A 10,084-nucleotide genomic window follows, 5' to 3' on the forward strand; every position below is an offset into this window, starting at 1 on the left:
TCAGATAGCCAACCTTTCCTCGTGCTCCAATGCGCATTCGCATAAGAGGAGCCCATATGGTGTAGTTGGATTCATTCAAGACAACACTTGTGGGGAAAGCAGAATTGTCTTGTTGGGTAGTGTAGTGGTGATGGATGATCGGTGAGGATGACACCATTGTCTTCTCGGGATTTGACTGTGCGCCTTCAATTTCAGGTCCGGCCATTGAGGAGTTTGATTTCAATGGTGGTGGTACGCAGCGGTTTGTGGTGTGCTTTGGGATTCAGAATTCAGGATTCAGGATTCAGGATTCAGGATTCAAAGGATGCAGGCAAGTTCAAAGGATTGAACCTGCTCTGATACCAAGTAGAAAAGAATACGTTGATTTAGGGTTTTCAATAATACTTCTATTCATCCACAAAGGGGTATATATACAAGGACAAGAGGAGTCGTCTAACTCTAATAGGAATCAGATATTCCTATAATTACATGATAACCTACCTAAATAGGAATCATAATTACATAAGATTTATAGCGATTCTACACTTTTAAGAGAAAAAAAAACCCAGTAGCTTGAAACCTATTTTTCCCTACCTCAAGTTCAACAGGTCGTTTTCACATGATCACGGTATTCAACTTGCTCCAAATTGATCTCCCTTGTGCTTATTTTTCACGTCTGCTATCAAGAACTTTCTTAGAATTTTGACAGATTCGAAGGAAAAGAAGATGAATAAATGAACCCGAAATATGCTGATTGCTGATTTCTCAGCAACCACTACCTAGACTAATGTACAGACCACAATACAGATCAGATTGAGCTGATTTTCGGATATGTTATAGATGAGTCGATGATGAACAACTTTACTGCAGAATATTTTTCGATCCAAGGCCAGGATCTAGGTGTATTAAGACATGCAAGTCGGATGACGAACATGGGTAAGAGAATACTTGAAATGAGGCTTAATATCGATAATCTCATAAATCAGGTGGAATGACCGTTGCACCTAGCCCGTGCTAGACTAGCCGCTGCTGCCCACCTGCGCGCCCTTGCGCTGCACGCTGCCCCTGCAGCCCTTACGCCCCCGTGTGCTGCCTACTTCCCCTGCAGCATCGCCGCACGCCTGCTGCCCCTGCAGCACAGCAGGACGCTCGTTCCTGTGCAGATCTACCTTCTTGAAAGCCCCCAAACGTCTTGATAGGGACCTCAGATCAAAATTCTTCCTTCATCAAAGTTGTTCGTCTCTGTCTCTTCTATCTGACCTCCGAATTTCAGCCTTATCGGAGTTGTTTTGAGACCTGTACACCAATCGAAGCGAAAGCTGTTAAGAGGCAAATCTGCTCCGATTTTCAACAAAAAATCCTTGAAAACCGCTGTTGCCACCTTCAAGCATCACTGCAGCAGCTCCTAGCCCACGCTAGCCTCATCTGCGTGCCTGCCCCTGCAGCGCCTACGCGCCCCTGCGCACGCATCTGTCGGCCAGACCTATATCGGTCACGCAGCAGGGATTAAAAGATTGTTTGCAATCCCCGAACCAGGATCGATAGCACGCCTGCAATCCTACACGCCTGCATCAACACGCGCGTGTATTGAGAATTTCAAATTCCGAAATTCATGAGTAAGTTTTCACTAGTAAGTTGTTCCCATTGTTGAAATTTAAATTTATTTTTATTTTTCTTCGGGGACTTACAAAATCCCTTCTTCTACATCCCACTTTTCTGTAACGTGGGTTCGATTTGCTAAAAGCAGAATCGTGGGGATTCACGTTATATACGAACTAAGAGCGTTCGTGATCTTCGGACTAAGAGAGTCCGTGAGCATCGATTTTTACGAATTAAGAGCATTCGTAGGCTACGGACTAAGAGCATTCGTAAGCATAAAAAATTTGACCATATAAACGTCATTGGTTTCAATCCAGATCCAAAAATTTGGAAACTATCAACATAGACAGTGGTTATTACTTTTTCTCACTAGGCGTACTCAAGAGTAATTGTGATGTCTAGGAAATGTTTGAACTGAGAGAACGGTTTTAAAAGTGAGCAACGCTCCACCAAAATCTCGCCTTATCTTACCTAGTCACAACCAAATTGGAATTACCAAACAGATTGAGTAACTACTACTTGTCTAAACTTGATTATCCTTTTGGATTAAATTTAGAAACTTTGACGTAATCATTGGCGTTCATTGACATAAAGTGTCGTTTTTTATTCGAACTTTATTCATTCAAGTATGTTTCCCGGAGAGCTAGAATGCCTCGTGGATAGTGCTACTACGGACACCATACTTCGAAATAGGCAGTTATTTCTTGAGATAACGCCTACTCGATCTTCAGTGACTACGATGGCAGGGTCATCTAAATTGATTCATGGTGAAGGACCAGCTCAATTCTTGTTGCCACATGGCACAATCATTAATGTCACTGAAGCTCTCTACGCTCCTAGGGCAGGAACAATCCTATTGAGTTTCAAAGATATAAGAGCCAATGGTTTTCATGTGGAAACACATTGTGAGAATGGACAAGAGTTCCTTTGCATCACCTCTAATGACTACGGACATAAACGAGTATTAGAGAAACTTATATGTCGCTCTAGTGAGTTGTATGCAACCACTATTCGAGTCATTGAATCCAACCATGTCATGAGAGATGATTTATGGGATTCTGACACATATAGGCTTTGGCATGACCGTTTGGGAAATCCAGGTCGTGATATGATGATCCGTATATTAAAGACTTCACACGGACATCCATTTTTCAGAACGAAAAGAAGTAAAAATCGGATTTTGGACTCCGAAAGAGCCCCTGCGCCTCACGGCGCTGTTCACCCTCAAAACCGGCCGTCCCCCTGCGGCCTCAGGGTGGCATTGACTCCACCTATGCTCTTTCGTCTCCAAATTTTACTTCTCAAGTCCTTTGTGACTTCGTGGCTCAACCAAAATCCTCATTGGTTATTTCTAAAGCCCATCATTCGTTCTGCAAAGCCTGCTCTTTAGCAAAGTTAGGATCGAGACCATCCTATGCAAAGGACACCAAAGAAAATATACCATTCTTACAGAGAATCCAAGGTGATATTTGTGGACCTATTCAACCACCATGCGGACCATTTAGATATTTTATGGTGTTGGTTGATGCATCGACACGCTGGTCACATGTCATGCTATTGTCCACAAGGAACGCTGCATTTGCTAAACTCCTAGCACAAATAATTACGTTAAGGGCCCACCACCCTGATCATCCTATTAAGTCTATAAGATTAGACAACACTGGAGAGTTTACATCAAAGACTTTTGATGATTATTGCATGTCCATTGGGATTGATGTTGAACATCCAGTTCCTCATGTTCACACCCAAAATGCTCTCGCAGAAGCCGCCATTAAAAGACTACAAATGGTCGCTAGGGCATTGGTAATGCGCACCAATCTCCCTATTTCTGCTTGGGGCTATGCAATATTGCATGCAGCTGTGCTTATTCGTCTGAGGCCCACTGCCACTCAACCCTTTTCTGCGTCCCAGATGGTGACTGGGTATGAGCCTAATGTCTCACACTTACGCATATTTGGGTGTGCAGTATATGTGCCTATTGCGCCGCCACAGCGCACCAAAATGGGTCCTTAAAGACGATTAGGCATTTATGTTGGATATGATTCTGCAACGATTATCCGCTACATAGAACCCTTGACATGCGATCTCTTTACCGCTAGATTTGCGGATTGTCACTTCGATGAGATAGTCTTCCCGTCGTTAGGGGGAGATAAGAGCATAAATGTTCAACAGGAACGACAGGAATTGTCGTGGTCTATCTCCACTCTGTCTCATCTTGATCCCCGAACCACACAGTCCGAAATTGAAGTGCGATGAATCGATGTCTGATGCGTTTTCTGATATCGCTAAAGTGACGAGATCACATATACCTGCTGCAAACGTGCCTGCAAGGATTGATGTCCCTAAAATTAGAGGACATGACGCCACCTCAAGAGTACATGAGTATGGCGCCAACGTCCCCACCCTTGGTGACGTTGTGGCTAGGCCTACAGCTCCTGCCAGGAAGCGTAGGAGGCCTATAAGTTCGACGGATTCTAGCTCAAGAAAGAAAGCGAGTTTGGCACAAAATAATCCATTAATCATCGATGTAAATAATCCATCTCATGAGAATATTCCGGATTATGGTTATGTCCAAGAGACATCATTGGGGGACGCTCCAATGTCAGAACCAACTCCAGAGAATAGAGAGATCTCCATGAATTACACTAGTGTACATGAGATGATGGATAGAAATTCTATGGCTATAGATGATGCATTTGCATATCATATTGCTAAAGGAATTATAGAATATGATGATATCGAACCTCGCTCTGTTGAAGAATGTCAACGAAGAGCGGATTGGCCTAAATGGAAAGATGCGATCCAGGCTGAATTGGATTCACTAACAAAGAGACAAGTATTTGGGCCTATAACGCAGACACCCCCTAATGTAAAACCTGTTGGCCATAAATGGGTCTTTGTTAGAAAGCGTAATGAGAAAAATGAGGTGGTAAGATATAAAGCCCGCCTCGTGGCGCAAGGTTTCTCACAACGCCCTGGAATCGACTACGAGGAGACATATTCTCCCGTAATGGACGTTATAACGTTCCGCTACCTTGTCAGTTTGGTAGTTTCCGAAAAACTTGACATGCAGCTTATGGATGTGGTTACAGCATATCTCTATGGGGATCTAGATTCAGAGATATATATGAAGGTCCCAGATGGACTTCAATTACCCAAATCAAGTGGCTCTAAACCATGGAACGCGTTTTCAATAAGATTAAAACGCTCACTATATGGATTAAAACAATCCGGATGGATGTGGTATAACCGTCTAAGTGACTGCTTGATTGGGAAGGGATACATTAACAATGAAATATGCCCATGCGTGTTCATTAAAAGAATAAGTTCCGGATTTGCAATCGTAGCAGTTTATGTCGATGACATGAACCTAATTGGAACTCTAGATGAGTTAAAGGAAACTGTTAATACTTGAAATCCGAATTTGAGATGAAAGATCTTGGGAAAACACGGTTTTGTCTCGGTTTAGAACTCGAGCACCGTAGTGATGGAATTTTGATTCATCAGTCTGCATATACTCAGAAAATTCTAAGGCGCTTTCATGAAGATAAAGCAAAGCCTGTGAGTACTCCCATGATTGGTCGTAGTCTTGAGCCAGGAAAAGATCCGTTTCGTCCGAAGGATGAGGACGAAGAATCACTAGAGGCCGAAGTGCCCTATTTAAGTGCAATAGGCGCATTATTGTACTTAGCTCAATGCACAAGACCGGACATCTCATTCGCAGTGAACTTGTTAGCTCGACATAGCTCTGCGCCAACACGCCGCCATTGGATTGGTGTAAAGACAATCTTTCGATACCTAAGAGGTACGATTGATATGGGCCTATTTTATCCCTACAGAGAGAAAAGGAATGACGGAATTTCGGGATCGGACCCCAAAAGGCAAAAAGCCACCGTCCAAGAGTTGACCGCCGGCCCTGTTGCCGCCGCCGTCCATGGTGGCCGGCGTCTCCCTACTCCCCTCCATCAAAACGACAATGATGTTTTGATAGGTTTTGCTGATGCAGGGTACCTCTCTGACCCTCACAAAGGTCGCTCCCAAACGGGTTATGTCTTTACCATGGGAAGCACTGCGATATCTTGGAGGTCTACAAAGCAGACCCTTGTTGCTACTTCCTCAAATCATGCAGAGATTATTGCTCTACATGAAGCTGTGCGTGAATGCATATGGCTAAGGTCTGTAATTAGACATATTCGAGGAAGTTGTGGTTTGAAGTCTACCACAGATGAACCTACATGCATTTATGAGGATAATGCAGCTTGTATTGAACAAATGAAGTTAGGTTTCATCAAGGGCGACAACACCAAGCATATATCGCCTAAGTTCTTTTACAATCAGCAATAACAATCACTTCTAAAGATTGAAGTGAATCAAATCCGATCAGAGGATAATGTAGTAGACTTATTCACTAAGTCGTTACCTAAATCCACCTTCGAGAAACATGTGAAGAGCATCGGATTGAGAAAGTTATCCGAACTCCCATGATTGTAGCAATCAGGGGGAGATATTGACATCAGGGGGAGTTATGAACTTATGATGTCTACATGTTCAACTCGAAGAGTGAAGGACGTGTTGTGCTCTTTTTGTCCTTCGACCAGGGTTATTTTTGTCCCACAGGGTTTTTATTACCTGGCAAGGTTTTTAACGAGACAACGGATGAAGCGTCACCACCAAGTTTGAGCGGCACAAGGGGGAGTGTTGAAGGAAAATCGACTTAGTGTGCCTTATCAAACTAGGAATAGTTTCATGGTTGTAATAGGAGAGAAGGTTCTAGAATTCCTAGTCCTACTCGGATTAGTTTTCCTTGTAACATTAGAACATGTACTTTGTAATCCCTATATATAGGGCTCCTATTCTCAATAATGAACACACAATTCTCTCATCAATCTCTCTCAATTCTATTATATATCCTTAAACATTATTGACGTAAAAACAATTGTTGCCAATGTTTTGGGTATTAGAAAGGGGGTTTTGAAAAGTGTGTGTATTTTAATCTAACTAAGTTACCTAAGTGATCGATCAAACCATGAATCAAGGAGAAATAAGGGGGACGACAAAGATGCAAGATTTAGTTATCAACCATTAACACAAAAACAGAATATCAAATCACAAATCACAAATCCAAATATGTAGATGAAAGAAATCAATCAAGAACAGAGATGAACGCATACAAAAGTTCTTATTTTTACTTCCTTAATTAATTAACTAGATGAACGCATCCTAGTTTATCATATTAACATGCACTGCTAGTAATAGGACGCTGACACAAACAACATAATTAACGAATAATGCATTGAGAAAGTTTGATTGATTTAAGCAAAGCACATAAGTTAGAAGGCTAATCAAACATGCAGAAGGAACTATAGGTTTTCCACTTAGCAATTAAGACCTAGAACGCTAGCATATCTTAATCTGGAAACAGTTATATGCAAATTCTAATTGTTTCAAACCAAATAAGATAAAAACACAAAACGTGGGATTGAACCACAGAATCAACAAACAATCATCATCATATAGAGATATCATAATTTATAATCTGCAAATCCTAAAACGTTAAACATGCTTTATGATTATAGAAAACTAAACTTCAAAATGTATTCTTTATTCTCCCAAAATGCTTTCTATCAATATTGATGAAAAATGCTTTGTGCACCACATTCACTCATACCAAATGAAAAACACAAATCATATGAGCTTTCAGCTTTATATTCTAACCAAGTTATTACCCGTATAAGAAAACCAAGCTCTTGCATCTGAAATTTCAACAATGTGTAAAAACCTTTTGGGAGACTATAATTCTGGATACATTGCAATTAAATCATAGATACAATCATTCAATTCATTATGCATATCAAATCACATATACATGCATACACAGTCTGTTTCGATTCCAAAAACCACAGAACAATCATGAATTGTAAATTTCATCCGGTCACCATCTACGCTAGCCTATGCGCACGCCAGGAATGCTTTCAGGGTTCTTCAGCACAATCAAAAACATTAAATCATGCTTTGAATCGAAACAAGTTCATAGACAAACCTGATTTGCTTTTTCTCCAATTTGCTGCTGAATTTTCTAACGAAAGCATGAATTTCATATCTTGATGCAGCAACAATCTCTTTTGGCATCTTGATTCACAGTAATTTGGGGTTTAAATCTCATCTGAAGATGAAAACAACTTGAGCGCTTCTGAATCTAGTCCCAAACCTCTTCTTGATCAAAAACTAACCGTTAGAGTACAATAGTTTTTTCCTGTAGTTTTGTTCTTATGGTTTTCGGGTCGAGATTTGGGCCTTGTTCTCACGCTTGTTATGACTTGGGCCAAGAGCTGTTAACAGGCTAATTGTTTGGCCTATTAACCCATAAAGCAAAACAAATTTTTTTTTTTTTTTTTTTTTGGGTAAAACCTTAAACCGATTTTCATATCAAGCAAAAACAAAAATCATATTTTGTGAGCCTATGCTCTAATACCAATAGTAAAACCATACATTCATGCTCACAAGAATATACAAACATGATTGACATCAACTGTACAAGGATTAAGGTTTACCTTCAGCAACAATTGGCATGGTCTCCATCTCTGCAGCACTGCAACGTTCAAGATTGACTTGTTATGGCCTTCTGTTAATCACCAAACTATGCTTCTCAATGGACAAAACTTATGCAATTATTTGCGGTGATAACAGGGTCTAATACCATCTAATTATATAGGGTAGCTTACCCTTAGAGTCCTTCCATTAAGGTAATTCTTAAGGAACAAGTCCCGAACACAGCTTGTAGTCTTTCTTGTAGACTAAGTAATGGATCTTTATACTTAATGAATAGATATACAATTTCATTAAGATACTAGATTTGATGTACAATTTGTATGTATATTAAAGTAGGTTTAACATGTAGCTCAATTACCATATTACATTAAGATAATATGTGACAAGTCCACATTTGATTCTAAGAAAGCAATGAGAACGACATATTACTTGATCAATTTGTCACCATCTGCTCTTTTAAATGGTGAGATTCCAGAACATATATGGTCTTCAAAGAGTGTGTCTTGTGATAACTTGAAGACATTTGGTTGCAGAGCCTTTGTGCATGTCCCTAGAGAGGAGAGATCGAAGCTTGATGATAAGACCAAGCAGTGTGTATTTTTGGGGTATGCAGACGAAAAATTCAGTTATGATTGTGGGATCCTCATAACAAAAAGGTGATTCGCAGCCGAGATGTGGTTTTCTTTGAAGAACAAACAATTGAAGACTTTGAGAAAATTGAAAGGGTTGAACATTATGTTGATAACCTCATTGCTCTAGATCAGATTACTCCTCATATAGTTGAAAATGTTGGTGGGGAAGCTGAGCAAGAAATTGGAGAAATTCCTAATGAAGATCAGAGAGATGAAGATGAAAATAATGAACAAAATCAAGAGGAACAACCACCTATTGTTGAACAAGCAGCATAATTGAGAAGAAGTACTCGAACACATAAGCCATCTACAAAGTATCCATCTAACGAATATGTTCTTCTCTTAGATGAAGGTGAGCCTGAGTGCTTTTAAGATGTTTAAAAAGATGTTGATAAAGAAAAATGGTTGAAAGCTATGCAAGAGGAGATGAATTCCTTGCATAAGAATCGAACATATGATCTGGTAGAAAGGCCCATGGGAAGGCGAGTGCTTAAAAAAAAAAAGTGGATAAGTTAAAAACAACTGAACATTCACAACCAAGGTACAAAGCGAGGCTAGTTGTCAAAGGTTTTGCTCAAAAGAAAGGTGTTGATTTTAATGAGATATTTTCTCTGGTAATGAAGATGAATTCCATTTGTGTTGTGTTGGGATTGGCAGCAAGCATGAACCTGGAGATGGAACAATTAGATATCAATTAAAACATCCTTTAATCACGGTGACTTGGAAGAAGATATTTTTATGGAACAACCAGAGGGATTTGAAGTTGAAGGCAAGAAATATATGGTTTGCAAGTTGGAAAAGAGTCTCTACGAGCTCAAAACAAACACCTCACCAATGGTACAAGAAATTTGAGTCATTCATGGTGGATAATGGATTCAAGAAGACAATCTTAGATCATTGTGTGTTCATTCAAAAATCTACTGTCAAAGACTTTCTCATTTTATTACTTTATGTTGATGACATGTTGGTTGTAGGTCCAAACTCAAGGAAAGTTGAGGAGTTGAAGAAAAGGTTGAATGAATCCTTTGATATGAAGGATTTGGGACCTGTGAAGAAGATTCTCGGCATGCAGATCACTCGTGATGGAATGAAGGGTCAGTTGTGGCTATCACAAGAAAGTTACATTAAGAAGGTGCTTGAGAGATTCAACATGGACAAAGCAAAATCTGTAAGTGTTTCTCTTTTTACTCATTTCAAATTGAGTAAGAAACAAATTAAGTCTCTCAAATGCAAAAGAGAAGGAAGAAATGGAGAAAGTTCAATATGCTTCAACTGTAGGATGTTTAATGCAAGCAATGGTCTGTACTAGACTGGATGTTGGTTAT

Source organism: Rosa rugosa, chromosome 6 (assembly GCF_958449725.1).
Source record: "Rosa rugosa chromosome 6, drRosRugo1.1, whole genome shotgun sequence".
NCBI lineage: Eukaryota > Viridiplantae > Streptophyta > Magnoliopsida > Rosales > Rosaceae > Rosa > Rosa rugosa.